This window comes from Manis pentadactyla, chromosome 10, assembly GCF_030020395.1.
Source record: "Manis pentadactyla isolate mManPen7 chromosome 10, mManPen7.hap1, whole genome shotgun sequence".
NCBI lineage: Eukaryota > Metazoa > Chordata > Mammalia > Pholidota > Manidae > Manis > Manis pentadactyla.
In genome coordinates, this window is record NC_080028.1 from 118,205,099 (window position 1) to 118,231,047 (window position 25,949).

General features: G+C 35.8%; 1 protein-coding gene across 2 annotated transcripts in view; it reads right to left on the bottom strand.

The window, feature by feature from the left end:
* The window catches only part of MGAT4C (MGAT4 family member C), a 792,321-nt gene that overhangs the window by 276,967 nt on the left and 489,405 nt on the right, over positions 1-25,949 (bottom strand). For both annotated transcript variants that reach the window (XM_057487546.1, XM_057487547.1), the window contains one exon: positions 14,337-14,397. The gene's annotated coding sequence lies outside the window, so the exon portion shown is untranslated. The remainder of the gene's footprint in view (positions 1-14,336; positions 14,398-25,949) is intronic.

The window sequence follows — 25,949 nt, forward strand, 5'->3', positions numbered from 1 at the left end:
ATGGGTTTGTCATAAACTACCTTTATTATGTTGAGGTGCTTGCCCTGTATACCCATTTTGTTGAGAATTTTTATCATGAATGGATGCTGAATTTCATCACATGGGTTTTGAAGTTAGGAAGACCACTTCTACTCTGTTAATATGCTGTGTGACTTTAAGAAAATTATGTTTCTTAAAGCCAGTATGAGTCTGTTTATTATTTAGAGAAATGAGGATCATATTTTATTTTATGTCATATTGTTGGGAGATTAAGTGGGGTAAGCCATTATCTTTTCATAGTAAACAGCAATAACTATCTATTTTATTTCCTACCATCCACTCTCAGCTGAAGAAAAGTATCATAAAGTCTTAAACCATAAAAAGCCCTACTTTGTAGTAAAATAGTAAAAATTGTATTACAGAAAAGGTAGATGAAATTAGTAAAGAGTAAAGAACTATTATGATTTGTAAATACACATTGGTTTGTGTTTTATGTCATGGAAGGAAATTACTGATAGGTTTGTGGAAACAACTTATCGAATCATATTTTTTTTTAATTCTGAAAACCACTCGGACTTTTACATCTCAGCAAGTGTGCAAATACTATACCAGTTTTCCTTGTCCAAACAAAAAAAAAATATTCAGTAGGATATGAACAATGAGAAATGAAAGCACAATTAAAGCCAAAATATGTTAATTAACAAAAGTTATTCTACAAAAGCCTTACCTCACTCCCCCTTAAACAGGAATAAGAAAAATAAGATAATAAGGTACTTAAGAAGGAATGATTCAAACAAGATGTATTTTGATGTCAAGAAGCTTTACGACTCCTTCAAGTATCAGAACATTTTTCAGCCGGCGCAGATTGCCTTGCTTAAAATTTTCCTTAAAATAACTAGGACTGTATCACTAAACTGATTATAATCAGTTACACTTAAGGACACTAAGATACAAACATGCAAGTGCTAATGCAGAGAGACTGTAAAACATGCTTTCACCATTACTTTACTCTCCTTTTTGTCTGTGAGCAGGAGTAATGCCATCTTGTCAAATCTGCCATGTTGACCAATGGATCACCTTTACACTCCTTTTCTTTGACATACAAGTATTCCTTAAATAAAACCCCGCTTGAAACAATTAGCACTGTTCCCTGGGACTATTGCTCTGGTCCAGCAATAATACTCAGATATCAGCACTGAGCACCCATGTGGTCACGCTGCATAGAGACCCTGCATCCTTGCCTCTCCCCACATGCAGACCCGTCTTCCTTGTCTCTGTACCTCAGCCTCCCTAAACACAAAGCTGCATGGAGATCTATCAGGACAAGCCTATAGGTAAGACACTCTCAATAAACTTCTACTGAATTCAAGCTGAATTTGTAGGCCTCTTTCTTTGGCCTCACAAGCATCTTCTCTTTTTGGGGATTGGTTTGCTCATACCTCCCCAGAATGGAACACTTTTACAATAAAACACAGTATCATTTCACTATCACCTTAAGGTCCTGGGATGCCCCATATAGCAAAGTTGACATAAAATGATGTTTCCTCAGAAATGCAAGGATTAGAAGATTTACTTTAAGTGAAGGGCAAGGTGTTTTTTTCTGCAAGTTTCCCATTGCTACCTGCTTTAACTAGCTTGTTAGAATTAGATATATTTTTGCTTTTGGTCATCTATTAATTTTAGGGATGGTTGTATGGTAGGGAGAGGTGGGAAGGACTGAGAAAAGGAATTTTCCCCAAGATTCTAATGTCTTTGGGAGGGTCCTGCAGATGGGAGCTGTAGATAGTGTTTGGAACCATTTGTTTGTGTTATTTCCTACATCACCATCCATTTAATGAAGGCTACGTGCAATGGGAAGACCTTTCTGGAAGTCTGTTTATATTTGTGTTGCGCTCTTCTAGTAAGTGCCTCAACTTTTTTTTCTAAATTGTTGATCTCTATCTCAGCAGTTTATGCAGCTCTTTTGAAACTTAAATACCAAGGACCTCTCTTAAATCTCACAAAACACTCATGCACACCACTGCAAGAATGCATTTGACATGAGTAATAAATGCCAAGATTCAAAAAAGTGAGGTTGGATTTGGAGTCTCTATCATCAGAGAAGGCCTAAAAGGTCTTGACTCTCCCTGGTGATATTTCTGGAAATATTTTACTGTGAAAATTTTAAGTACAGTATTATGGCATAACAGTGTTCATGACATTTCTCTGGAACTTAGGGGAAAATGTGTATGTTTGTATGTATATGCCTGCTCATTTATATTCATTGTAGATAAACAGTGTAACTCCTGGGGAAAAATATGTTCCCACCCCAGGGCAAATAACCTCTTAAGCCTAAGTCAGTCAAAGGAAGAAATAAAGCAGGAGAAACCCATTTATTGCCTACACGCATTTGTCTACTTCTGCTCACCCATGTCTCTTGTGACCTGGCTGCAGAAGGACCCCAAGCAATCTCTCTGGTCCAGATATGCCCTCGCTGTCCACCCACCTTGTAATCACCTACTGATATGGAGATCGCCTACTTCTCTCCACCCCTTGGAAACACTTATTGGTGTGGAGATGCACAAAGGTCAGGCGAGAGATTCTGTACATATTGCTATTTTACCCACAGCAGTCATGCCTGCATGTTCTAATACTCTAGATGATGCACTTAAATATATGTGTGTATATATATATATCCCCAGATAATAAAGTTAATTATCCCATAAGAGATATGAAAGACAGTTATGTGATAATATATTGCATGCAATGAATTACACATTTGAAAAGATGCATTTATTTAAAACTATTTCTAAGTCAGTTTCTAGTTACCCACTCTCTGAAATATTGCCATGCAGGCCACTTGCTTAGCTGTCACATTTTTCCTAAGACAGATTTCACATCTTCCGTGCAGTTGTGAGAAACTGTGTAAGCTGGGATAGGGACTGAGCAGATAATATTTACTGAAAATTTTTACATCTGTGGAAATGGAATACCTTGGGTGAAAGTACTTATAAATCTTTAAAACAAGGAAATATCATCCATATTCAGAATTATTCTGAAGATTAAATGATATAAAGGAACTGAAATGGTGACTGGCACATAAAATAGGCTCAGTGAAAATGGTCCATGATGATGATGATGATGATGGTGAGGCTGAGGACATCATCCCATAGCATATAAACATGTTGATGTTTGCAATAATGTTTTACTGTTGCCTTCATATCATTGTATTTATATCTGTATGTCATTCTCCATGCTTATCATCGTGAGTCCATGACTAAATCAGTATTTCTATGTCCATCTATCTACACACACACACACACACATACACACACTGATATACACATATGTAAAAGTTAAATAAAGTATAATGTAAAATATTATATGTAATATATGCATATCTATATATATATATAAATCAGCTAAAGAAAAAATATCAAGAAAAATACTTAGAAACCTTTTTAATGTTTCAACTGTATGTGTAAGTGTGTTTGCATTGGGTGTTTTCATATTGTTGTGTATGACTTTGTAAAGCATATTTAAACAAGGTATTAACAATTAGTCCAGCGGTAATCAGGATCATTTCTTGAGCATTGGCTTTGAAATATTTTGCACTTTTTTCCTTATTCCTAAAAACACCAGTCATCCTCCTTACCCTGCAACCACTTTAAATTTCTGCAGATTTTTTCTTAGTGCTACTTCTTGTTCTATTTTGTTTTCAGTTTTAGGCACTGCATATTGACTACTCACCACCACAGTAAAATATTCAGCATTTTTTTCCTCCCCCATCAGTAACTGCACACATGGACAACCTTCCCTCCTAATTAATTTTGTTGTAATGTCAGCTAAATAAAACATCCAAACTCTGACCATGCAAATGTTATTTACGTCATGGTTATATAGTGAGTGCTGACTCATTTACATATTTTACATAACTCTTTTGGTTTTTCCTAGCAGTAACTTTGTTCGGACTTCTTATAGTTATTTTTGTTGCTGTTATTTCTTAATTCATTCTAACCCTCAGTGGTCTAAATCTCCTCTCAAAATGACCAGACATAGTAGATGGTCAATTTCTTCTTTTGGGAGAACTATCTCACAGAGCCTTCTCAGACCCTCACATTTGACCTGCTCTGCATCTGACACACAGCTGTTTTATTTACACCATTATCCTGGGGGGGCCTGTTGCCTTTCTTTTTATTTGATTCTCTCATTTCTTGTTTGTGTGTGTGTGTGTGTGTGTATATCTTTCTTGGTATGCTCCTTTGTTTTGGTGGAGGAGATCCTTGAGTAGTTTCCAGAGAATGGCACTTGAAAACTAATGCTTTGACACCTTGACTATCTAATGGGGTATTTAATCTACATCCACGTTTGACTGAATTTTGGACAAAGAATTCTAGACTAGAAACTTTCTCTTCAGAAAAGTTTGACAAATCAGATTTAGTTATAATTTTTAACACTGTACAAATTAATCTTTCATGTCACAGAACACCTTAATATTTGTACAGCTGGGCCCTCCCTAGATCTTACTCATCAACTTGCTCTTATCTTCTTCAAGAAACTTTTATCATTGATGTTTCTTTAAGTAACTTTGCCTTTAAAAATTGTGGCTGGTGAAAACATGTGAACTTGGTAGAAAACAAGTGCTGTTCAAAAACACCATTTTATTCTGGTTTCTGGTGTTTTGCATCAGATTGGTTTAATTTCCTGGCCCATCCATACAAGTCTGCAGAAATATCCAGATTCCTTAAATTCTACAATGACAAGCCTCACTTTTACTTTCATCCATTGTACTGGATACTTTACGGGTGCTTGCAAATCTGGATGCAATGTTTCTCAGTTTTTGAAAATTGTATTGAGTTTTCTTATTAATGATTTCCTCCATCAATCTTATTTTTCTCTTTTTGAAATCCTATAATTCAACTATTAGGACTCCTAGATGAATCCACTAATTCGCTTCTTTTTTTCTTTCTTATTTTTCACCTCTTTGTTGCTTTGTTGTTTGGGAATTAGTCTCATTTACCTTCCAACGCTATGTTGCAGTCCTATACTGAGCCATTTTGGAGCTGAGGCAATAAGAACGTTCAATAATACTGATTTTGTCTTTATTTTAAAAATTATTATTTTGTTCACTTTAGGTTTATGCATTACTTTTTATGTTTTCTTAAAAATATAATTTCTTTGGGTTACTGTGTTGATTGGTGTACCCTGAAAATTTACACTTGAAGTGGGTACTTCATTTAATTCACCTTAGTCTCAACCGTGCTTAGTGCTCCCTGATGTTGTCCTTTATGAAAGCCAAGTAAACCTGGTGCTGGTGGGAGCCTTTTGCATCTCATGAGCGTGGTGGTCCATCCACATCAAGAACACTATTGTTAGCATAGTAGAATTGATATTACAGAACTCAACCTTTAAAAAATATCAGACAAAAATTGGAGGAAATTAAGATAATAGAGTAACATTTCAAAATAAACAAACAAAAATTATATCTTAATATGTTTAGAGATAGATGACGACATGACCACAAGAACTGGATGCTCCTTTCAAACCACAGAATATCCAGAGAACTAACAGTTCTTCATTTTTAACCAATCCCTATGTTTTTGCCTTCACCCGACTCCATCTTTTATCCCCAGAACAAGAGGTATCTTGCTGCAAATAACTAAGACTGTGGAATTCTGCAATGTGATGTCAATTAACATTATTTCTTGTCTTTCCCATTGATAGCTTGGGGTTTATTTTTCTCATGTGTTTGTTGTTTATGCTTCTAGTCCAGAGATGTCCCAACTTGCAAAATGTTGTGTTGTTCTCAACACCCAAACTTGAAAGTTTGTGTCTTGAAATTAAAACTAAATGCCCTGCAGTGGCATTTTAGTGGATTTGAGAATGGGGAGAATGAAGAGGAAAGTGTTCAGTCTACCATCTTTACCTAAAATTTGGCTTTTTAAATGTATATTGTGCTTATAATATGCTATAACTTTTATCAGCACAAAAATAGAATGAGTTATAAGCATCTTCATTGTACCAGGTTCTATACTCTTTATTGAACACATAATCTTTGAGGGAAAATAGACAGATCAACTAGCATTGTCTGAAATGTGTTATATTGGAGAAAATCTCAGGTCTATGGATACAACAAACAGGAAGTTTGACCATAGCTCAGTAGTTCAGGGAAAGTCTCCCAGAAAAGATAACTTCTAATGCGTTATTAAAAAAAAATTAGAATTAAGTAAAAGAATGAGAGAGACTGGAAAGGGCCAGCTCCAGTTCGATGTAATAGTAACTCATGTGAATTCTGGAAAGATGAGAGAACGTGGCAATGAGGGAAGCCTCAGGTAATTCATTCAGCATCTTTAGAGCAAGTTAGGAAAGAAAAGAAGGAATGAGAATTGTCAACATACTTTCTCAAAAAGATAAGTCACCTTTTCTTAACATTACTGAGTTCACAATATCTTTACAGAATTAGAACACTATGGATAGACAACAGAGGTGTAAACCAGCTAAATGGATGAATTTTCTACTTTCTACCTGCCAAGCAGTATGTTTGGTCTTCAAGTTTATTTAGAAAGAGAATAATATTTATAATAGATGCACTCTAATGGGATATGTGGTGGGGACTTGATAATGGGGGGAATCTAGTAACCACAATGTTGCTCATGTGATTGTATATTAATGATACCAAAATATAAAAAAAACTTAAAATTGTGCAACTCTTGAAGGAAAGATGACTAACAAATAAATGTCGATGGAAATTCTATTTTACTTTCTGTGGAACTGATTGTGAGATACATATTATGCTAGAGAAAAAAACAGGGACTATGAAATGATTCTTGACATTCTATTAAGATACTAAGGTAAGGTTAGCATCTTGACAAGCTGTTTAACAAACTGACGTGACCTTTCATTCCAGTGAACATCTCTCAGTGTGTTAAACTTATCATCATGGAAAATACAGTCAACAAAAGAATTAGCCACCCATTGAATGTTTAAAAATATCTTGTTCTTCAGAAAGTTAAAAAGCATATTTACACCCAGGTTACTTATTTTTAGAAAACAATATTAGCAAGGGCTCATATTTCTAAAGGGCTTAACTGCACCTTAATTGCCACATTCCTAATGCACTGCTAAAAATGGCATTTCAACCTAATTGTTTTCTGCCAAGAAATTGTCCCTGGCATTTCTTTGTCTATGTATTCATGATTAATTAACCCTTCACTACTACTACCAAAACAATTAATATAATAGAATCTTTGACATGGACTTTTTAAATTATTAAACGACATGAGAGTCATATTCTAAGGCACTCAAGGTAAGTATAATCACAGTAGGAATATACATGCAAGCCTGGTTGTGAACTGAACAGTTGTTTTTCCTTTTCTGTATATGATCATGGAAGTAAGTCTATTCTCCCAAAAGAATATACTGGTATTTATTTTAGCATGAGTGGTGTTTACTAAGGGTATTTTCTTCTCGCCTCTCCATTATATAAGTAAACACTCATTCATTTACTCCTGAGACTATTATCATGGGACAGTGGCACTCAAATTGGAAGCAGTCTTTTTTTTTTTTCTCCAAACTAGAAGAAAACACAATGATATATTTTTATTATGAATTCTGATCACTTTTAAAGCTAAAGAATAGATGGATAGAAATTAAGGCCCTTGGTTAAGGATATTATGACATTTATATTTTCCTTTTTGCTATCATCATTTTTTTTTATACCTTTCTTTCTTTCTTTAAGTTTTAGATATCTACAGAAGGGCCTTATTCATAAGGATCAGTAGTTTGCAGAACAAAGAACCTTGATATTCTAGACCTTAACATCATTTGTGTTTTGGGACTAGTCTTTAGCATTTTACAGTATCAAGTTTTCCATATGTAAAATGGAACACTGACCACTAATTTTCCTACTAGCTGTAGATTACTATACTTGAGTTTTAATTATTTACCCAGGTCTTAAAGTCCCTCATTTAAATATTACATGCAGATCATGATTTAATCATCTTTAAGCTTCAAATGCTTTTCCATAAAATAAATGTGTAAACAATACTTTTTAATTCAATTACTTGGGTGAATGTTAAAAATTATTGAGTCACAAATTGGGAAACACTTTAATAAGTATATTGATCTGTATTTTTAATATTTATTATAATCCTAATTCAGTTTCAGTTAACGTCATGATGATTTAGTATTTACTTGATAGGATACAAAATTATAGGCAAAGTGTATTACCTGAGATCAATAGTAGTATTTCAATGACAAAAGGGGTCAGTCCATCAAGAAAACATAACAAACCTAATTACATATGTACTTAAAAGTAGAGCTTTTGTTGAGAATTGATGAAAATTGACAGAACTGATGAAAGTTATCTCAAATCCATTTGGATGGAGATTTTAATACTTCTTTGGTAACTGAAAGCATGAAGACAAAAAACCTGATGAGCAAAATTATCAGTTTACTTAAACTACTTGGCACTTATAGAGCATTATTTCCCAAACTATAGGATACATTTCTTTCAGGAGTACATAAGCATTCACCACATGGAAAACTATAAAAATCCCAATACATTTCAAATAATTAAATAATGTACAGTATACTATTTTGCCACAAAACTGTTAGAAATCAATGGAAAAAAAGGGAGAAAATCCCCAAATAATAAGAAACTAAGAATTAAACTTGTAAGTAATCCATGGCTCTAAGAAGAAATCATAAAGTAATTTGGATACCATTTCAAACTGTATAACAATAGCAAACCATGCCAAAAATTGTGGACCAGAGTTTAAACAGTGCATAGAGAAAAGTTGATCATTTTAAGTTGCTCTACAGGTGAAGAAGTGAATCACAAAAATAATAATCCAATCTTGTACTTTAGAAGTTAGAAAATAAAAATTTATTTAATATTCAAAAAAGTAGAAGAAAGGTAAACTACTTCTGTTTCTATTCAACATTGTAACAGAAGTATTAGCTAGTAAAACTGAACAAGAAGAATGAAAATACAAATGTTGGCACAAAATGGAATCTATTAAAAAAATAGAGTAATAAGTGAATTTAGGAAGCTCACAGGATGAAAAGTAGGTATAATAATTGATTATATTTCTACATACCAACAATGGAAAATGAAAAACCTTAAACTTTACAACTACTAATATCAACAAACTTTAAATAGAAATAATTCTAACAAAATATGTGTGGGATTTCTATTATGAAAACTATGAGTTGCTTCAGACAAAAAAAAATTATACCTAAATAAAAGGAGCACTATGCCTGTTTCATAAATGAGAATACTTAATATTTTTAAGATATCAGTTCTTCCTGATTTGTTAGCTTTCCTATAATCTCAACCAAAATTTCATAAGAATATTAGCGGATTCTGAGATTAAATGGAAAAGGATCTAAAATAGTCAAAATAATCTTCAAAATGAGTAGATAGGATACAGTTACACCGTTATTTCAATAATTATTGTATCTTATTCTATAATAATACTAGACAAATATACCTAAAGCATATTTCAAGAACTTAATAATAGATAGATCAATAGGAGACTAAAAAGCCTCACATAAGTGTTTTCGATTAGTTTTGCAACAAAGTCTTAGTCAAGTCAGTGAAAAGTAAATATTTATGAAATGATACTAGAATTAACTGAATATTTTTATATTAAGAATGATTTTTGATCCCTACCTTCTTCAACATATAAAAACTAATTTTGCTGGCTCATGAAACTGACTATAAAGCTAGAGGCAAAAATATTCTAGAAGAAAGTACAGGAGAATAACTGCAATCTTGAAATATGCCAAGATTCTTAAATAGCATATAAAACACCAAACAACAGAAGTTTGCATTTACTTTTCCTACTGTAAATGTTTTCAGAGAATATTCTAAATGCGGATCTAGACAACATGGAATCATGGCAAGATCATGGCCTTGAGAAAAGGGTTACCTGGTTACATTAGTTTGGTAAACACTGTGTTAAACACTAGTGGATTCATTGTAAGAATTATTCATACTTTTCACAGGCTGATGTGCTTTTATGTTCTCTAAAACAGGTATTTGGTATAATATTTTCTAAATTTCTTTCAAATTATTAAAAATAAAATTATCACAAAATTTCTGTTTACATCTTACACTTCATGTAGTATAAGGAATATGTCTCAGAAAGTAATAAATTACAGGTATCTTGGTTATTTGGTCACAAAGATCTAATTAAACATTTTATTTCTCCTTTTTTCTTATTTTATGAGGCATTATCTTTATGAGTTTTTCCTCGTGTGTCTCTGAGAGATAGCCCTGGATTACTATTATTTTATTTCAAGCTTCCTGCTTTATCAGTTTGTTAACTATTTGTCAAAATTATTAGTAGTTTCTATATAGATATCGACTTCTCTTCTACTGCATTTTGTAAAATATCTCCAGATTAAGTTTTACACATATACACACACACAGGCACAAACACGTGTGTAGAGTGCATGTATGAGTGTGTATACATGTATTTACACAGCACATGTAAAGGAAAATCCTATAGTACCTAGTAGAAGATTTTTCTATGTAGGCTACCATTCAAAATAACCACATTGTTATTTTCTGTGCTCCTAAAATAACATGAGATAGGACATGTTTAGGGGACATAACTACACGTCAAGAGAATCCCAATTCCTTAATCTAGTATTAAATCTTCTACAATCTTGTCATACTCTACTTTCAAATATAACTTCCAATATATGTTTTCTAAAATTAGTTGCCAAACAACATAATATATCCTCCTACATTTAGTAGATAAACCTTGCTGAAATAAGCAACTCATTCTTTCTAAACACCTTTGAATGCTGTTCCTTATGCTATTCCATGTACCCAGAATTCCTTCAGCTTTCTTCAAAGCTTGGTGTCAAATTACCCTCAGCAAAGTGCTGCTGCTATTTCCTTCAGCTGGAAAGGAACTCCCGTTCTGCTAAATACTATTAACATTTCAACTTCTACTTTATAATTAAAGCACTACTGCAGTTGAAAGTGTGTATTGAATCCTTACTATATATTGGTTCCATAAAATTTACAATAGTGAATCCCCTATAGACTTTTGCAGTTTCATACACAGTCAACTTCTAACAAGTGCTTGCACAATAACTGGTTGTTTCTAAAAATCATAGCTATTTTTGTTTTTCTTAAACTATTTGAAAATATATCCATAGAAAATTTCATGATTACTCTTAGGCAATATTAGTTAAGTCCTCATGGCACTTGGTATATAATAGGTTTTGGTAGGCTTTAGTTGTGTAGTGAAGAAGCTAGATTAAGTGTGAAGCTTGCTGACTTCTTAATTTATATACAATGTACATTTGTAATTATTTTATTAATTAAGCCAGTGATTGCATTACTTTTGGTACCATGTATATAACATAGACATTATATTTCTTGTATTCTTATTAATGGAACTATTTGGTTTTCATTATCTGATGTCATTCATTCAACACATTTTATTGGCTACTTGTTATGATCCAGGCCCTATGCTAGGCAATGGATATTGTGCTTAGAAACAAAAATAAACAAGTAATTCTTTACCCCTCTCTCTCTCTTTCTAACAGAGATAAAATGTAGATACAATACTTTAACATTATGGTAAAGTCTATGAAATCAAAGTAGGCAAGAAATGGTGACTAGATTTGATAGACAGGGAAAACTTCTTTGAAGAAGTAATATTTAAGCTAAAAGGTGGAGAGCTACTCATGTAAAGAACAGGGAAAAATTCATGACAGAACTGTTCAAAGAAGCCATTATAATATGAGCAACCAAATACATGTAAAATCTTTTCAGTACCTCTAACAAACTGGTTCTCTGAATTACCCCCAAAATAACATAAATTTAGTATATGATTTTAAGTGGTTTCCCTGAAAAAAAGAAACGGACAAAAAAGTTGTCTCAGGGAGGTATATAATAGATTTTTATAAAGACATGGAAAATTTGAAGTATAGACTTTTTTTGTACTGTATAGAAAAAACAGAATGGAGAGAAGAGGGCAGAAATATTCCTAATTATGGCCATTTTGCATATAGCATTATCATGAGCTGGTTTCCTTTCTTCCTCCCTCCCATCTTTTCTTCCTCCCTTCCAAGAAATGCTTACCACAAACATTTTGAAATCCTAAAATAATATGATTAAATGTATTTATTTTATACTCCTGCTTATTAGGAGTACTTATAAGTTTTTAACATCACAGTTTAATTTAAGATTGTGGAATGTGAAGGTTATCTGAAATATCATGAATTGTGCATAAATAATAAGTTCCCACAGTAATGCCTAATTATACTTCAATTCATTATTATTAAAGAAAATTTTGATTTATGTTAAATGTTCCACATTTTCACAACTGGAGCAGAAGTCAAAAGATTTAAACATGTAAGTGCTGTGAAAAGTCATCTTTTCATCCAGCCGGAGAAACTTTTCATTGCTGCTTCACGAAATGATCAAGTTTGTTTTGTGTTGCAACAGGAAATACAAGGAACAATTTTAAATTAAAAAAATAGGGGAGACATATCAGTGTATATTGCTAATTTACCCACAGTTAGATTGCTGTCATGCATGCTAAAAACCCTTTAGAAAGTTTTCACTGATTGCTTTCATTTAACTACCTCTTCATCATTTATTGGCTTAATTTTACACAAAATGGAGCACACTTAAAACCTAAGGGAAGGCATTAGGTTTTAGTTTTACATACCCTATCATGGTAATAATCAAACAAAGAAGGTTTTTTGCATTTGCTAAATATACCACATCCAAAAAATAGATCTGCACTAAAGTCTCTCAGCACAATTTTAACACTCAAAAATAAGTATCTCTTCCTTTTATGTTCCTTTCAAATTTGAACCAGTATCTGTCTCATTTTCCAAGATATGCCATTTTCTTCCAAAACACAGAGTAATAAAGTGGGATTTCCACAGTGAAAGACTATATTGTGAATGGGAAAAATCTTTTATTTTCCAAAACTTTTATTTTATTTTTTCAGTGAGACATGTTTTGAATCAACTTACCATTTTTGTTCCAGTATAAATTAATGCATTTAGATACATATCCTTTAGGAGCTGTGGAAATGCATTCATCAAGAGCTAGGCCATTATTGGGAAGCAAATCTTTAACTACTTAATTATCAGCATAAATGACTGTGCTAATAGCAGAAGGGTTGGCTAATTTTTTGTTACAAACACCTGTATAGATAGTTAAGTTTTTGGCAATCACTTTGCTGTTGAAACATTCCAAGAGCTCACACAACATATGTTCAGGTTATAAGCCTTCTAAGAGAGAAAAATTCAGTAGCAAGAGTCTATATGAATCCAGCATGCACCATCCTTCAGCATAGGTCTGATGACCCCTGAATGTGACCTCCTCCCAGAGGAAACCAATTTAATGCTCCATCACATTCAGAACAGTATGTATGAATCACAAAACCTCCAGATAAATTAGCGACAGGTACATCTGAATAGGATTCCTTCTAAGTCGCTTATCTGCAGCCAGGCAAGCTTGTTTCACTCTCACTTTCAAAGATAAAGTCACATAGCATGTTGCCTTGGCAGATTCTCAAAAAGCAAACAGCCCTCATCGTCCATCAGTAGGAGAAAAATCCCCTTATTTTTTCAGGTACGCTGTATGGGTACTGTGACAGCAAATGGGATAAACTGAAAACTATCTGCCAGTAGAAAATTCATCAGTCAATACCAGGCTTTATGTCTTCTCTAACTTTCATAAGCTTTGTGCCTTTTGCTCTTTCACTTTTATTTTTGACAGTTCTGATACCCTAGAATTGTAGCTGTGGCAAAGTTCAAGAACAAAACAGCAGGTTATCAAAGACAACTTATCAGAGACCAAACAGGGAGAAGACAAATGCCAACAATTAGTAAACAGCTGAAAGACAAATATATGACAGAACAAGGAAGAAAGGCACACCAAGCTTTTATCTTTAACTGACTACTTATTCCATTTGAAAAAAACCAGAGGAAAACTGAAGTGCTAAATATATGCTAAGTGTTTAGGGATATTGGTCATAGAGAAGATGAAAAAATAAATTATTTGCAAAATACCATGGAAAATGCAAGGGATCCTCTTTACGTATCTTGTCAACATAAATTGGAATATCAATACTATATAAAACTACCCTTTAAATTGAGTATCAATGATCAGCACAAATATATTATCTGTTTCAAGGTTGTCTTTAAAATTACTAGAATTCTTTTAAACTGAACAATGAAACAAACATATCAATTTTCATTTTCTGCATTTCTTACAGTCTACAATTATACTTATTTAAGACTTTCTTTATATCTGTCTTAATGAAAGCCATGCCAAATCACTTGGTCAGTTTGTTAATATAGAATTCAACAGCACAAATAAAAGGACTCACGTTTTAGGTTCTGTCGATAATCCTTCTCGGGCAAAATCAGAGTTGTGTTTTCTGCTTGAGTCTGTGTTAAACCAAAAATTACAAAAATCTTAGTTTCCCATGCCATTGCCAAATAGAATGCATGCAAATAAGCCCTCAGTCAAGGAGAAAAAATTGCATTAAACAATATGCATTTGTAAATTTTGTCCTTTCTAATGCAGGTAACATTTATCCCTTCTTTCTCCCCATATCTTTGCAAAATTTCTGCCCAATGAACTCATTACAGTAGATAGTCAACTACGACTATGGTCAGTTAATGAAACTCAGGTCAAGAATTAACATATTATCTGTAAACATAAACAATGATTAGGCATCTGGAATTGGGAGAGACAGGAGTGATGCTGGGAAGGAAAAAAAATAAACTATAGAGTTTAGAGAATGTTCAGTCTCATAGGTTCATAGCTAAATTAACTGTTGTCCTACATATGAGGTGTATTGGGAATTCATAGGATTCTAAATATGTAAAACATGAAAGCAAACATATTTTGAAAACTAGTACTATATCCAATGACACTTTTGGGGATATAAATACAGCTACTAAATTCACCTTCTTTGAAATAACACAGGTCTAGTTAGATTGCATATATATCCTTTACAGTCACAATAATTTAAGCAACATTAAACACCATTTTAAATACCCAAGAACTTCAGTTAGCAGGCAATAAAACTATTACATCTGCTCTATCTAGCTACTATGTTTATTGAGTTATTTATTTATAATACACTTTAATGTCACCAGTTATTTCTTAGAAGCTTCAGTAAATAGAGAAATAAAATGTTCAATTAAAACATTAAACTCTACGTGGGAAGCACCATATTATAATAATGTTAAATTTTTTATGAATTAGAAAAATATGACAAAGTAATCAGAACAATTAGTTCAAATTATTTAAAAAGTCAAATGTCATCTGTGTGTTGTTCAACACATTATTTAAATAATGTAAATACAAACTCATATTTATAGTCCTAATTCACTAATGGCCAAGAGTTTTGTAGTGTATAAAGGAGTGTTCAAATTTTCTGGTTCTAATTATCCGTTAGGTCAACAAATAGATCTTGAGTAAGAGCATCTTACAGTTACCCTCAATTTGACTAAACTTAAGACAAGTTTCTTCCTGAATAGGCCCCTGACCTCCCTTTTCTTAGAACATTTACTTTATGTATTTATTTTTATTTTTTAATTTCTAGCAACAATTTTATTGCAATGTAAGTCATATGCTATATAATTCACTCAAAGTGTACAATTCAATGATTTTTAGCATACTCAGGAATTTGTGTAACCATTACCACAATCAATTTTAAAACATCTTCATCACCACAATAAGAGCATTTACTTTAAACTTGCAATTGTGAATTATTTTTCCTGCACTTTGGGAGAGATATAAACCTTCTCCCAACCTCTTGCCAGTATTACAACCCAGATATGTCTTCCTCCAGGACTTCGAAGCCATCTCTTTGAGATGGAATCATCAAGATCGTGCCTCTGTCTCCTTGTCCCAGTTGAGTATAGGCTTCAGTTCAGTGAGCACCATTAACAAACACAGATGCCTTAATAGCAACCACCCCACTAAAATCACCCAGTGTTTTCCTACTCACTCAGCTCAGCTCTTAAAAATCTCACACCTTGTATTTCAGCAGAGTTAAGTTCAGTATCCTCTTTTTTGCAATAGTCCTGAATAAAGCCTCATCTAACTCCATCTCACACACCTCACACACCTGGTGAAACTGTTCTTTCACATTCTCAAGGTCTGTTATGTGTTGGCACCCTAGCAATTTGGTGGTGGAGAAGGTAGACACTGCACTTTGCCTTCATAGTACCTAGAATTTAGTGGGAGACTAAGGCACAAAAATTGACAATTAAAATAGAATGTGGTCAATCCCATGACTGCAAGGAAAGATTGGGGGCAATAATAAAAGTAGAGCAGATGATGACTAAAATAAGTGTCATGGAATCCATCACTTCACAGCTGATGAGGTATCATCCTGGTAACCTGAAACAGGGAATGTGCTCTAGGGAGAGGGTCCTGCATGCATGAAAGCCCAAAAGCAAAATATCATTTTAGTGCAAAGAAAAGTAAGATCAGAAGGCCTTGGTGGCATGTGGGGGAGTGGCAGGAAATAAAGCTAAGAAGCATCAGGAAGGAGCTAGGAAAAGATGTTCATTCAATCATATAGTTGCTCATTTTTCTTTTAATTAGCATATGTAGAGGGCATGTGATATAACTTAAGGTTCAATGCCAAGGGCTCTGGTATCAGACTATCAGGCTTTGAAGTCTGATGCTCTCTCATAGTTGTATGATATTAACTAATCTAACCTCTCTCAGCCTCAGTTTCTCCCTTTCATAATTGGAGATAATAATAATAATGAGGTTTTGTGAATATTAAAAGGGAAATCTCACATAAAATATTTACCAGGAGTCCTGGTACATAAAAAAATGACCAGTTATGAGGATGGTATGAAGATGATGATAAAAAGCAACCTAATAATATTGGAGATGAAGTATATATGCTATACCAGACCATGAGGATCAAGGAGAAGAATTTGAAAGAAAGAAAAACTGATGAAGTCCCTTAAAAGTGGAGAAATATCACCAAGTTTGCATTTTTGAAATAGCATTTTGATTACTGTCCAAACAAAGTTTGGAAAGTTGGAAAGTGAATGCTATAATCGAGGCCTGAGAGCAGAGAGAGAAGTAGCTAAACTTTGAATAAATATTTGAAGGTATATTAATTAAAAGTCAATGTGTACAGAGTGATGAGTTTAGATGGGTTTAATGGAATAGGCTGGTAATAGGGTAAACATACCTCTGTTTATTAACTGATGTATGGTTGTAATTTTTAAAAAGACAACTTTTCATTCATAAAAATATCACCATTTAGATGATAAACCATGTAGTAGATGTCTTTGTGACCATCAATTAGTGTATATTACAAGGGGAGTTTTGTTTCATCAAGCAAGTCAGTTGAACAGATGTTGTCTCCAATATGTAATACAATAGTAATCTTAAGACAAAGAGGTAATATTTACTTTAGCATATATGCATTTGTCAGACACTGCTTTATGCTATTACATGTATCAATTCATTAGTCCTAGCAACAATCCTTTGGATATCATTGTTATTTCCCTTTTACACATGAGAAAATTGGAGCACAAAGAGGCTAAGTAATTTGTCCAATTCACATATCATATGGAGGAGCATAGATTCCATAGATTGAAACCAGAGAGTCTAGATCCAGAGTCTGCACTCTTAAGTCCCATGTGAAAAGTACTAGAAGGAAAAAAAAGATGGCAGCATGAGAGGAGAGACAGAGGCTTCCTCCTAAAACTGGATACAATTAGAAAATTTAATTGGCAAAACTAATCCTGAGAGAGAAACAGGGAAGAGGATGGCGTCACACTGCACACACCTGTAGTAAAGAGCAGACATCACGGAACAGGGTAACATACTGGAGCTGTGGCTCCGCGGGACCCGAGCCACCCCCCCACCCCAGCTCACTGGCATGAGGAAGAGAAACAGAGCAGGGAGGGAGTGGAAGGCTTGGGACTGCAGAATACTCGGCTCTGGAGATCTGCGCTGGGAGCACAAACCTACATTTCATGGTGCTTCCATGAGACTCGCATGACTACCGGGGTGGAAAGTTAATACAGGCAGAGTTCCTGGGGAGACTGGGATTCTGGCTGCTTGAGGAAAGCAGGGATCCATATCTGGCTGCTCTGGGACAAAAACTTATACCTGTGTGCCCAGCCCACTGGCTCAGGCAGTGGAGACAGGCACAGCAGCCAGGAGGCGGGGGACAGCTCTTTCCTACCCCCAGGTACAAGTACTGCACCCCTGCGACCCCCGACATTGCTTCAGGGGCTGAGCAGCTCCAGAATAGAGCTTCTGGACACTGGAGGGCACCATATACAAACATGAAACACCAAAGGAAACTTGTCCAGAGTAAAATTGTTAATACAACTCCTGAGATTTAAGTGATATGGACCTCGTGACTCTTCCTGAAAGGGAGTTCAAAATAAAAATCATCAACATCCTAATGGAGGTAAGGAAAGACATTCAAGAACTCAGGAATGAATTCAGGTCAGAGATCCAATCGTTAAAGAACATAATGGAGGGTATTAAAAGCAGGTTGGATATGGTGAAGGAGACAATAAATGAAATAGAAACTAGAGAAGAGGAATGCAAAGAGGCTGAGACACAGAGAGAAAAAAGGATCTCTAAAAATGAAAGAATATTGAGAGAACTGTGTGACCAATCCAAACAGAACAATATTCGCATTATAGGGATACCAGAAGAAGAAGAGAGAGAGAAAGGGACTGAAAGTGTCATTGAGGAGGTAGTTGCTGAAAACTTCCCCAAACTGGGGAAGAAGATAGTCTCTCAGGCCATGGAGATCCACAGATCCCTCAACACAAGGGACCCAAGGAAGACAACACCAAGGCACATAGTAATGAAAATGGTAAAGATCAAAGATAAGGACAGACTGTTAAAAGCAGCCAGAGGCAGAAATAAGATCACATACAAAGGAAAGCCCATCAGGCTAACAACAGACTTCTCAGCAAAAACCTTACAGGCCAGAAGGGAGTGGTATGATGTATTTAATGCCATGAAGCAGAAGGGCCTGGAACCAAGATCAGTTGATCCGGCAAGATTATCATTTAAATTTGAAGGAGGGGTTAAACAATTTCCAGATAAGCAAAAGCTGAGAGAGTTTACCTCCCACAAACCATCTCAGTAGTCTATTTTGGAGGGACTGCTATAGATGGAGTTGTTCCTAGGGTTGGATCGCTGTCACCAGAGGTAGTAAAATCATGGTAGGGAGGGTAGAGCAGCTGATTGTGAGGCAAATGCAAAATTAAATTGACTAACCCCAAAGTCAATCAAGGGATAGAGAAAAAGTATAGAATTTGATACCTAATATATAAAGAACGAAGGAGGAAGAAAAAGGAGGAGAAATAGAAAAGAACCTTTAGATTGTGTTTGTATCAGCATACTAAGTGAGTTAAGTTAGACTCTTAGATAGTAAGGAAAGTAACCTGGAACCTTTGGTAACCAAAAAGCTAAAGCCTGAAATGGAAATAAGTACATACCTATCGATAACCACCCTAAATGTAAATGGACTGAATGCACCAATCAAAAGACATAGATTCACTGAATGGATAAAAAAACAAGACCCATCTATATGCTGCTCACAAGAGACTCACCTGAAACCCAAAGACATGCACAGATTAAAGTCAAGGGATGGAAAAAGATATTTCATGCAAACAAAAGAGAGAAAAAAGCAGATGTTGCAGTACTAGTATCAGAAAAAATAGACTTCAAAACAAAGAAAGTAACAAGAGATAAAGAAGGACATTACATAATGGTAAAGGGATCAGTCCAACAAGCGGATATAACCATTATAAATATATATGCACCCAACCCAGGAGCACCAGCATATGTGAAACAAATACTAACAGAACTAAAGGAGGAAATAGACTCCAATGCATTCGTTTTAGGAGACTTCAGCACACCATTCACTCCAAAGGACAGATCCACCAGACAGAAAATAAGTAAGGACACAGAGACAATGAACAACACACTAGAAGAGATAGACCTAATAGACATCTATAGAAATCTAAACCCAAAAGCAACAGGATACACATTCTTTTCAAGTGCACATGGAACATTCTCCAGAATAGACCACATACTAGGCCACAAAAAGAGCCTCAGTAATTTCCAAAAGATTGAAATCCTACCAACCAACTTTTCAGACCACAAAGGTATAAAACTAGAAATAAATTGTACCAAGAAAGCAAAAAGGCTCACAAACACATGGAGGCTTAACAACACGCTACTAAACAGTCAATGGATCAATGACCAAATTAAAATGGAGATCCAGCAATATATGGAAATAAGTGACAACAACAAAACAAAGCCCCAACTTCTGTGGGACGCAGCGAAAGCAGTTTTAAGAGGAAAGTATATAGCAATCCAAGCATATTTAAAGAAGGAAGAACAAACCCAACTGAATAGTCTAACGTCACAGTTATCAAAATTGGAAAAAGAAGAAAAAATGAGGCCTAAATTCAGCAGAAGGAGGGACATAATAAAGATCAGAGAAGAAATAAATAAAATTGAGAAGAATAAAACAATGGAAAAAAATCAATGAAACCAAGAGCTGGTTCTTCGAGAAAATAAACAAAATAGATAAGCCTCTAGCCAGACTTATTAAGAGAAAAAGAGAATCAACACACATCAACAGAATCAGAAATGAGAAAGGAAACATCATGACCGACCCAACGGAAATACAAAGAGTTATTAGAGAGTACTATGAAAACCTATATGCAAAGAAGCTGGAAAACCTAGAAGATATGGACAACTTCCTAGAAAAATACAACCTTCAAAAACTGACCAAGGAAGAAACACAAAATCTAAACAAACCAGTTACCAGCAAAGAAATTGAAGCGGTAATCAAAAAACTACCCAATAACAAAACCCCTGGGCCAGATGGATTTACCTTGGAATTTTATCAGACATACAGAGAAGATATAATACCCATACTCCTTGAGTTTTCCAAAAAATAGAAGAGGAGGGAATACTCCCAAACTCATTTTAAGAAGCGAATATCACCCTAATACCAAAACCAGGCAAAGACCTCACCAAAAAAGAAAATTACAGACCAATATCCCTGATGAACATAGATGCAAAAATACTCAACAAAACATTATCAAACAGAATTCAAAAATACATCGAGAGGATCATACACCATGACCAAGTGGGATTCATCCCAGGGATGCAAGGATGGTACAACATTCAAAAATCCATCAACATCATCCACCAGATCAACAAAAAGAAAGACAAAAACCACATGATCATCTCCATAGATGCTGAAAAAGCATTCGATAAAGTTCAACATAAATTCATGATAAAAATCTCTCAGCAAAATGGGTATAGGGGGCAAGTACCTCAACATAATAAAAGCCATATACGATAAACCCAGAGCCAACATCATACTTAACAGTGAGAAGCTGAAAAAACTATTCCTCTGAGATCGGGAACAGGACAAGGATGCCCAATGTACCCACTGTTATTCAACATAGTACTGGAGGTCCTAGCCACGGCAATCAGACAAAACAAAGAAATACAAGGAATCCAGATTGGTAAAGAAGAAGTTAAACTGTCACTATTTGCAGATGACATGATATTGTACATAAAAAAACCCTAAAGACTCCACTCTGAAACTACTAGAGCTAATATCGGAAAACAGCACAGTTGTAGGATACAAAATTATCACATAGAAATCTGTGGCTTTCCTTTACACTAACAATGAACCAACAGAAAGAGAAATCAGGAAAACAACTCCATTCACAATTGCATCAAAAAAAATAAAATACCTAGGAATAAACCTAACCAAAGAAGTGAAAGACTTATACTCTGAAAACTACAAGTCACTCTTAAGAGAAATTAAAGGGGACACTAACAGATGGAAACGTATCCCATGCTCGTGGCTAGGAAGAATTAATATCATCAAAACGGCCATTCTGCCCAAAGCAATATACAGATTTGATGCAATCCCTATGAAACTACCAGCAACATTCTTCAATGAACTGGAACAAACAATTCAAAAATTCATGTGGAAACATCAAAGACCCTGAATAGCCAAAGCAATCCTGAGAAAGAAGAATAAAGTAGGGGGGATCTCACTCCCCAACTTCAAGCTCTACTATAAAGCCATAGTAATCAAGACAATTTGGTACTGGCACAATAACAGAGCCACAGACCAATGGAACAGACTAGACAATCCAGACATTAATCCAGACATATATGGTGAATTAATATTTGATAAAGGAGCCATGGACATACAATGGCGAAATGACAGTCTCTTCAACAGATGGTGCTGGCAAAACTAGACAGCTACATATAGGAGAATGAAACTGGACCATTGTCTAACCCCATATACAAAAGTAAACTCAAGAGGGGCAGAAGATGGCGGCGTGAGTAGAGCAGCGGAAATCTCCTCCCAAAACAACATATATCTATGAAAATATAACAAAGACAACCCTTCCTAGAATAAAGACCAGAGGACACAGGACAATATCCAGACCACATCCGCACCTGAGAGAACCCAGCGCCTCGCGAAGGGGGTAAGATACAAGCCCCGGCCCCGCGGGAGCCGAGCGCCCCTCCCCCCAGCTCCCGGAGGGAGAAGAGCAGGCAGAGCGGGAGGGAGACGGAGCCCAGGACTGCCGAGCACCCAGCCCCCGCCATCCGGGCGAGAGTGCAGGGCCCTCGATACTAGGAAAACAGGGCAGCAAGAACAGTGAGCAGGCACTGGAGGCGGGGCGACAGAGGGCATAAGAAAAGTGCGCGACCATTTTTTTTGCTTTTTTGCTGTTTTGTTTTGGCGAGCGCTTTTTGGAAGTCTTAAAGGGATAGGGACCCCAATACTAGGGAAACAGGGCAGAAAGACCGGTGAGCAGAGGCCTGAGGCTGGCACTGGAGAATAAAGAAAAACGAACCACCACCCTTTTTTTTTTTTTTTTTAATTAAAAACTTTTTTTTTTTTTTAATTAAAAAAAAAAAAAATTTTTTTCTTTTTTTTTTGGTGGGCGTTGTTTTGTTTTGGCGGGTGCTTTTTGGAAGTCTTAAAGGGGCAGGGCGGGTCACTTAATCCAGAGGTAGGGAATCCGGGATCTCTGGGCACCCTAACCCCTGGGCTGCAGGGAGCAGGGAGGCCCCTTACGGAGATAAATAGCCTCCCAGCAGCTCCTGCTCCAACGCGACTCCACCACTTTGGAGCAGCTGCCCGAGCCAGGCCACGCCCACAGCAACAGCGGAGATTAACTCCATAGCAGCCGGGCAGGAAGCAGAAACCCTGTCTGCGCGCAGCTGCGCAGCACAAGCCACTAGAGGCCGCTGTTCTTCCAGGAGAGGAGGGCCACAAACCAACAAGAAAGGAAGTCCTTCCAGCCGTCACTCGTCCCAGTTCTGCAGACTATTCCTATCACCATGAAAAGGCAAAGCTACAGGCAGACAAAGATCACAGAGACAACACCAGAGAAGGAGACAGACCTAACCAGTCTCCCTGAAAAAGAATTCAAAATAAGAATCATAAACATGCTGACAGAGATGCAGAGAAATACGCAAGAGAAATGGGATGAAGTCCGGAAGGAGATCACAGATGCCAGAAAGGAGATCGCAGAAATGAAACAAACTCTGGAAGGGTTTATAAGCAGAATGGATAGAATGCAAGAGGCCATTGATGGAATTGAAATCAGAGAACAGGAACGCATAGAAGCTGACATAGAGAGAGACAAAAGGATCTCCAGGAATGAAACAATATTAAGAGAACTGTGTGACCAATCCAAAAGGAACAATATCTGTATTATAGGGGTCCCAGAAGAAGAAGAGAGAGAAAAAGGGATAGAAAGTGTATTTGAAGAAATAATTGCTGAAAACTTCCCCAAACTGGGGGAGGAAATAATCGATCAGACCATGGAAGTGTACATAACCCCCAACAGAAAGGACCCAAAGAGGACAACACCAAGACACATAATAATTAAAATGGCAAAGATCAAGGACAAGGACAGAGTTTTAAAGGCAGCTAGAGAGAGGAAAAAGGTCACCTATAAAGGAAAACCCATCAGGCTATCATCAGACTTCTCAACACAAACAAAACAAGCCAGAAGAGAATGGCATGATATATTTAATGCAATGAAAGAGAAGGGCCTTGAACCAAGAATACTGTATCCAGCACGATTATCATTTAAATATGAAGGAGGGATTAAACAATACCCAGACAAGCAAAAGTTGAGGGAATTTGCTTTCCACAAACCACCTCTACAGAACATCTTACAGGGACTGCTCTAGATGGGAGCACTCCTAGAAAGAGCACAGCACAAAACACCCAACATATGAAGAATCGAGGAGGAGGAACAAGAAGGGAGAGAAGAAAAGAATCTCCAGATAGTGTATATAACAGCTCAATAAGCGAGCTAAGTTAGGCAGTAAGATACTAAAGAGGCTAACCTTGAACCTTTGGTAACCACGAATTTAAAGCCTGCAATGGCAATAAGTACATATCTTTCAATAGTCACCCTAAATTTTAATGGGTTGAATGCACCAATCAAAAGACACAGAGTAACAGAATGGATAAAAAAGCAAGACCCATCTATATGCTGCTTACAAGAAACTCACCTCAAACCCAAAGACATGTACAGACTAAAAGTCAAGGGATGGAAAAACATATTTCAAGCAAACAACAGTGAGAAGAAAGCAGGGGTTGCAGTACTAATATCAGACAAAATAGACTTCAAAACAAAGAAAGTAACAAGAGATAAAGAAGGACACTACATAATGATAAAGGGCTCAGTCCAACAAGAGGATATAACCATTCTAAATATATATGCACCCAACACAGGAGCACCAGCATATGTGAAACAAATACTAGCAGAACTAAAGGGGGATATAGACTGCAATGCATTCATTCTAGGAGACTTCAACACACCACTCACCCCAAAGGATAGATCCACTGGGCAGAAAATAAGTAAGGACACGGAAGCACTGAACAACACAGTAGAGCAGATGGACCTAATAGACATCTATAGAACTCTACATCCAAAAGCAGCGGGATATACATTCTTCTCAAGTGCACAAGGAACATTCTCCAGAATAGACCACATACTAGGCCACAAAAAGAGCCTCAGAAAATTCCAAAAGATTGAAATCCTACCAACCAACTTTTCAGACCACAAAGGCATAAAACTAGAAATAAACTGTACAAAGAAAGCAAAGAGGCTCACAAACACATGGAGGCTTAACAACACGCTCCTAAATAATCAATGGATCAATGACCAAATCAAAATGGAGATCCAGCAATATATGGAAACAAATGACAACAACAACACTAAGCCCCAACTTCTGTGGGACACAGCAAAAGCAGTCTTAAGAGGAAAGTATATAGCAATCCAAGCATATTTAAAAAAGGAAGAGCAATCCCAAATGAACGGTCTAATGTCACAATTATCGAAATTGGAAAAAGAAGAACAGATGAGGCCTAAGGTCAGCAGAAGGAGGGACATAATAAAGATCAGAGAAGAAATAAATAAAATTGAGAAGAATAAAACAATAGCAAAAATCAATGAAACCAAGAGCTGGTTCTTCGAGAAAATAAAATAGATAAGCCTCTAGCCAGACTTATTAAGAAGAAAAGAGAGTCAACACAAATCAACAGTATCAGAAACGAGAAAGGAAAAATCACGACGGACCCCACGGAAATGCAAAGAATTATTGGAGAATACTATGAAAACCTATATGCTAACAAGCTGGGAAACCTAGGAGAAATGGACAACTTCCTAGAAAAATACAACCTTCCAAGATTGACCCAGGAAGAAACAGAAAATTTAAACAGACCAATTACCAGCAACGAAATTGAAGCGGTAATCAAAAAACTACCAAAGAACAAAACCCCCGGGCCAGATGGATTTACCTCGGAATTTTATCAGACATACAGGGAAGACATAATACCCATTCTCCTTAAAGTTTTCCAAAAAATAGAGGAGGAGGGGATACTCCCAAACTCATTCTATGAAGC